This window comes from Pristiophorus japonicus, chromosome 17 (genome assembly GCF_044704955.1).
Source record: "Pristiophorus japonicus isolate sPriJap1 chromosome 17, sPriJap1.hap1, whole genome shotgun sequence".
Classification (NCBI taxonomy): domain Eukaryota; kingdom Metazoa; phylum Chordata; class Chondrichthyes; family Pristiophoridae; genus Pristiophorus; species Pristiophorus japonicus.
The window spans coordinates 25,622,584-25,629,332 of record NC_091993.1 but is presented as its reverse complement, the minus strand read 5'-3'; positions in this window follow the sequence as shown (position 1 = coordinate 25,629,332).

The following is a 6,749-nucleotide window of genomic DNA, read 5'->3' as shown; positions in this document are numbered from 1 at the left end:
AGTCCCGTGGCAATGTTCGAAGAAGAGCGGGGAGTTTTCTGAGGGCTCTTGCCAACATTTCTCCCCCAACAAACATCGCCCACAAACAGATTAACCGGCCATTCATCTCATTGCTCTTTGTGGGACATCATTGTATGCAAAATATCTGCCTGCACAGGAACGGTCACTTCATTTCCAAATAATTCATGCTAGGTAAAGCCCCTGGCAGTGTCGATGAGCAATGTGATGAGGTGCTATATAAATGCATGTCTTTTTTTTGAACCAATTTCACTAAAAATGATTATCTCGTTATTTATTTCATTGCTGTTTGTGGGAGCTTGCTGTGCGCAAATTGACTGCAGTGTTTCCCCTACATTACAACAGTGACTACCCTTCAAAAGTACTTCATTGGTTGTAAAGTGCTTTGGGAAATCCTGAGGATGTGAAAGGTGCTATATAAATGCAAGTTCGCCGAATAGAGGTCCTGGAGATCCTGCCTTGGCATTGCACTGCATCTGGGACACACAACTGAAGTCCCCAGACCTACTGCAGGAGCGTAAATATGTGAACCCGCACCTCTGAGATAGATTATACCTTCCATCCTACAAGACCCAGCAGGACAAAGAGAGATGTTAGAAACTATGGGGAAGAAATTCCCCAGTGCCCTGTTTGGGGGCTCTAACCCAGTGTGGGAGGGACTCCCTGCACCCGGCAGAATTGGGGTTACTGCCCCTCACAGGAAGTGGAACGCAACCTGACAAGCTCCACTTCCTGTTGGGGCAGTGTCTGGGGTGCTATGCGGGTGGGATCTGCAGCACTACGGGGTTCTCTGCGTAGCACTGATGCGTTTCAGCGCCCCTCCCCTTCCGATTAAAGGGAGGGCCGCTGTGCACGCCGCAGGGCCTCCGACGGCCTCCCACTGGGCCACCAGGGTGGCACGGTGCCGAAGCTGCAACCCGGCACCCAAAACGGAGCGCCAGGCTGCACATTGGCGGCCTGGACCACGTCACAGAGCAGCAAGACTGCCGAATTGGCTAAAGCGACAAAATGGGGGCACAGCGCACCTCCCCTTTAACTTCCGCCCCACGAGTAGATGTCGGTTTGGTTCACGACCCGCTCACGGTAGCATCGCGATCCGCTGGCCGATGTCCACGGCGGGGCCGAAAGGGGTCGCTGCGCACGCCGATTACATCATTGGAGGTTGCGTGGCAGCCAGGGGGCGCTACTAGCGGGGTGCAGTGCCACCATGTTAGCGTTTCCACTAACTCCCGCGCAATTTCACGGGAGCCGGTCGTGCCTCCTGGGCAAAAACAGGCACATGGCGCTAGCGCCCCCGGAGGCACTAACGGGAGGGGCACAGCAGGCGAAGTCCACCCCCTATAGATCAACATAGGATAGCAGTATCAATTGATAGGGACATTGAACAATATAGTGTTGACAAATAGCACATGGGAACACATCATCATCATCATACTCATAGGCAGTCCCTCGAAATCGAGGAAGACTTGCTTCCACTCTAAAAGTGAGTTCTTAGGTGACTGAACAGTCCAATACGGGAATTACAGTCTCTGCTCTGTCACAGGTGGAACAGACAGTGGTTGAAGGAAAGGGCAGCTGGGGAGTCTGGTTTGCCGCACGCTCCTTCCGCTGCCTGCACTTGTTTTCTTCAGGCCCTCAGCGGCGAGACTCGAGGTGCTCAGTGCCCTCCTGGATGCTCTTCCTCCACTTAGGCCGGTCTTTGGCCAGGGACTCCCAGGTGTTGGTGGGGATGTTGCACTTTATCAAAGAGGCTTTGAGGGTGTCCTTGAAACGTTTCCTCTGTCCACCTGGGGCTCGCTTGCCGTGTAGGTGTTCCAAGTAGAGCGCTTGTTTGGGAGTCTTGTGTCAGGCATGCGGACAATGTGGCCCACCCAACGGAACTGGTCAAGTGTGGTCAGTGCTTCGATGCTCGGGATGTTGGCCTGAGCAAGAACACTAACGTTGGTGCGTTCGTTCTCCCAGCAGATTTGCAGGATCTTGTGGAGACATCGTTGGTGGTATTTCTTCAGCGATTTGAGGTGTTTAATGTATGAGGCCCACGCCTCTGAGCCATACAGGAGGGCAGGTATTACTACAGCCCTGTCGACCATAAGCTTGGTGTCAGATTTGAGAGCCTTCGAACACTCTCTTCCTCAGGCGGCCGAAGGCTGCGCTGGCGCACTGGAGGTGGTCTTGGACCTCGTCGTCGATGTCTGCCCTTGCTGATAATAGACTCCCGAGATATGGGAAATGGTCCACGTTGTCCAGAGCTGCGCCGTGGATGGTGATGACTGGGGGGCAATGCTGTGTGGCGGGGTCAGGTTGGTGGAGGACCTTTGTCTTATGGATGTTTAGTGTAAGGCCTATGCTTTCGTACCACCAGATGTCTCAAAGCGCTTTACAGCCAATGAAGTACTTTTGGAGTGTAGTCACTTGTAATGTGGGAAATGCAGCAGCCATATTGCGCACAGCAAGCTCCCACAAACAGCAATGTGATAATGACCAATCTGTTTTAGTTATGTTGGTTGAGGGATAAATATTGGCCAGGACACCAAGGAGAACTCTCTGCTCTTCTTCAAAATATTGCCATGGGATCTTTTACGTCCACCTGAGCGAGCAGACGGGGCCTCGGTTTAACGTCTCATCTGAAAGACGGCACCTCTGACAGTACTGGGAGTGTCAGCCTAGATTTATGTGCTCAAGCCTCTAGAGTGGGACTTGAACCCACAACCTTCTGACTCCCGAGGCGAGAGTGCCACTCACTGAGCCACAGCTGACATTCAAATAAATACAGGAGATCGTCAATATATGCGTCGGTTCAGGGAGGGGTGCCACATAACAGCGGCAAGAATACTTTTAAATACAAGAGAACCATCATCACAAACAGGACTGGCCATGGCAGCCTTGGTAAACCCAGCGAGTTTACCTTTGGGCCATCCTTTCCCACGTATCATCTTGCCGCTTAACCCAATGTAAGAGCTGCTCATGTGGTCCTGGGTTGGGTGGGAACTGGAAATGCAGAGAGTTTGAGGTTTTGAAGGTTTTCTGCCTGATGAATAATCTGCAGAACACTTCACAATTACACAAACTGCGCCAGAGGATTTGAGGAGGGGGGGGGGGGGAGCGGTGGCGGAGAGGATGGTCGATGCCAGAGCAATTAAGAGCAAGACAGATTGCCTGCCGAGGAGTGATTTTGTTTGAAATGCTTAGTTGGATCAAGAAACTGGGATGTGTATTTTTACTGAAAAAAAAATTGCATGCGAGAAAACATTTAAAAAGAATATGACTCATGGAGTGTGGGACATGAGCAAAGATGAAAAATATCAACTAAAGATGTGCAGTCCTGTTGTAACACTTCAACCGGCACACTTCGGGGCAAAGCACCAAGTTGACCAGGGTACGTTATAATGAGTTTCATTTTGCAATGTAAAGGGCTCCATTAAGTTTTTGCAAGTTATTTTTGGGCATCCACCAGAAAGCTCCTCCTAGCTGGTCACTGTTCTGGCGGTCTTTATTGGAGGTCTGCTGTGAGGAACAGCATTCGAAGGCAATCTTTCCAAGATCGTGGCCGAGGCATCTCTATCGGGACAGAGCGGAGGAAGCTTCACGCTGCTCCTAACCTGCGCTGTACCTGACCTGCGAGGGCTTCGTGCTGAAAATGGGAGCCTGAAATGGAAAAGATTTTGTTTCTGAGCCGCTGTTACCCCTCATCAGCGCAAAAATAAAGTCAAAAGTAAAGGAGACATTTGCTCACAGTCTGATCGACCTGAGCTGCACTGTTACCAATCCTGCCCTTGTCAAAAGTTCCAGCTGTCTTTTTTGGTATTAAAATGACTGCTCGATGGCGTCATATATCTTAAGGCTGGGAAGGAAGGAGATTAAAATGTGATTTAAGAAATTACTGCATTGTTGAAAGGCCCAAGGTATTGTTTTAATATGCTGGAGCGGGCCCTACATTGCGATAGCCCTGTGTCTGTGGTGTGACAGTAATTCTTTACATCTCGATGCTGACTGTGTCTCAGATGAGTGACACCCACTGCTAAATATAGCTTTATCTGTTTGCATCTAGCGATTTGCAACCAAGCCCTCGGTACAGACACACTCTCCCACAATTACTCAATGAGTGAGAGCACACCCAGTGTGGCACTGGGCCTCACAGATCCCACAACACCATTTGGAAGGAGAGCAGGGGACTATCCTGGTCAATATTCATCCTTCAAACAACATCACTAAAACAGATGATCTGGTCATTATCACATTGCTGTTTGTGGGAGCTTGCTGGGCGCAAATTGTTTATTGGTTGCCGGGTCTCCTACATTACAACAGTGACTACTCTTCAAAAGTACTTCATTGGCTATAAAGCACTTTGGGAATGTCCTGAATGAAAGTCTTCCTTTCAAGGGATATGGGGATTAGGGCGGGGAAGTGGAGTTGGGGTCAAAGATCAGCCATGATCTTACTGAGTGGCGGAGCAGGCTCGAGGGGCCGTTTGGCCTACTCCTGCTCCTATTTCTTATGTTTTTATCTTATGTTCTTTCTTAACTGAGCACAACACTGTCCTCACCCAATATCCACACAGCCAGACTGTAATGTATTTGCATCATGGCTTCTTTGCTCAAGAATTCATAGCAACACATTGCTATTAAGAACTAGTTGGTTTATTAGCAAAGGTTTAACAATCACACTACACATTACCAGGCTCACCCACCTGGCTCACAACCACCTGCCTCATCGTGGATCCCCCGAACCCAACTGACTGGGGTTTTATTGAGTCTTGTGACCATCACGTGACTGACTAAGCCACTCACAATGCAACAGCTCTACAATTATTTTTAGTTGAAATGTAAATCAAGTGTCCCCTTATTAATGGGGGGCACTAAAACCGACAAATAAACAAGTTAACTTTTTACCACAAACTTAAATCAAATTAAAATTTGGTTGCCGGGGGTGATGATGCATTCCAGTTCCTCCGATGCCCGCCTCTCGCGGAAGGCCTCGAGTGTACCAGTGGACACTGCGTGTTCCATCTCCAGGGACACCCTGGCTCGGATGTAACTGTGGAAGAGAGGCAGGCAGTCGGGCTGAATGACCCCCTCGACCGCCCGCTGCTTGGACCGGTTGATGGCCTCCTTGGCCATGCCCAGGAGCAGTCCTACGAGGAGGCCTTCCGACCTGCCCACTCCCCTCCGCACAGGGTGCCCAAAGACCAGGAATGTGGGACTGAAGTGCAACCAGAATTTGAGGAGCAGCCCCTTCAAACAATGGAACCTCACACATTCAACATAAGTATGGAACACGGATTCCTCTAGACCGCAGAAATTGCAGGCGGCATGGGAACCCGTGAACCGACTTAAAAACTTATTGCACGGGACTGCTCCGTGCAACACCCTTCAGGCCAAGTCCCCAATAAATAGAGGGAAGATTCCCGCATAGAGGGCACTCCATTGGGGACCCCCGCCTTCTCCGGACAGCAAGCTGGTGCGCCATGGCGTGTCCGGACGGCAGATGAGGATGGCAACGTAGAGAGTGTGCAAGAGCAGCCCGTACAGGAATCCCCTCCACGCAGAACTGAAAGGCACGGAGGGAATTTCCCAGAGGAGGGTCAAGTTGTGAGGCGCTGGCTCCCGAGGGAGGTTTCGGGGCTTGGCTCTGATGAGGAATTCCGTCTGGACGGGGGTCAGTTTCAACAGCTCTACAGACCTGTGAGCATGCTCCCTGGTGATGGAGCACACGGTGTCCACCGGCACGCTCGTGGCCTTCCACGAGAGGTGGGCGCCAGAGAGACTGGAGTGCATCATCACCCCCAGCAACCAAATTTTTATTTGATTTTAATGTCTAAAGGTTAATTTGTTTAATTTGCCAGTGCATAAGTTACAACGAACTTTCCAGCTCAGTGATCAGGATGTTTGGTTGATTTTCTGTTCCCTCTGTTCAAGGTCAATGGGGTAGTATCTCACTGCTGCCTGGGCAGCGATCAGCGGACTCGGCACAGTGCCGGGGACTAAAGCAGGTCACTCCTGCGCTGTATGGCTCAGGCCCACACTGTGAGATAATACATGGAAGAGAATGAAAATACATAAGCATCATTGCCTGAAGGCCACAGCCAGAAGATAAGGAAAATATGTTTATGCGCATCACTTGGAATAAGCCTCACAGGTAATGCACCTGTGATTTCACAATATGTCGACTGGCCCCCTGAGGCTCCACAATCCCAAAGATTTGGTGCGGTGAGGTAATGCTCACAGCCCCGATGTTGTGATAGTATCACCTGTGTGCTGGCTGTATCAAACCTCTCTCTCTCTGTTATACCCTGCTGCTCCAGGGAGAACCCTCTTGCGAAAGGCATCACTTGCCGTGACTTGCTTGTCCAACAAAATGGTCGTCCAAGCCCCAAGGCACAAAGTTTGGGCGAGACTTCGGCTTCCAGCAGAAAGGTGGCGGCAGCTGAATATAAATTCGAATGTGCAATAAAAAAATATATAATTAATGTGGAATTATGTGTTGGATTATGTCTGTATATGAAGGATAACACACCTGTAACAGGAAGTGCGTATATTATGGTGCACCTTTCACTGGGTCATTGAAGAAAGTGAGTAAGAAAGACCCAATTATGATACAGGATAGGCTACCTACAGGGAGGGAGGAAGGAAGGGAAGAAGGGAAGGAATGAAGGAAGGAAACTGTTGTGTATGGAGGAAGAGTCAGACTGAACACTGTGAGCTCAAGGTAAAGTGTGACCTTAGTCTTTTATT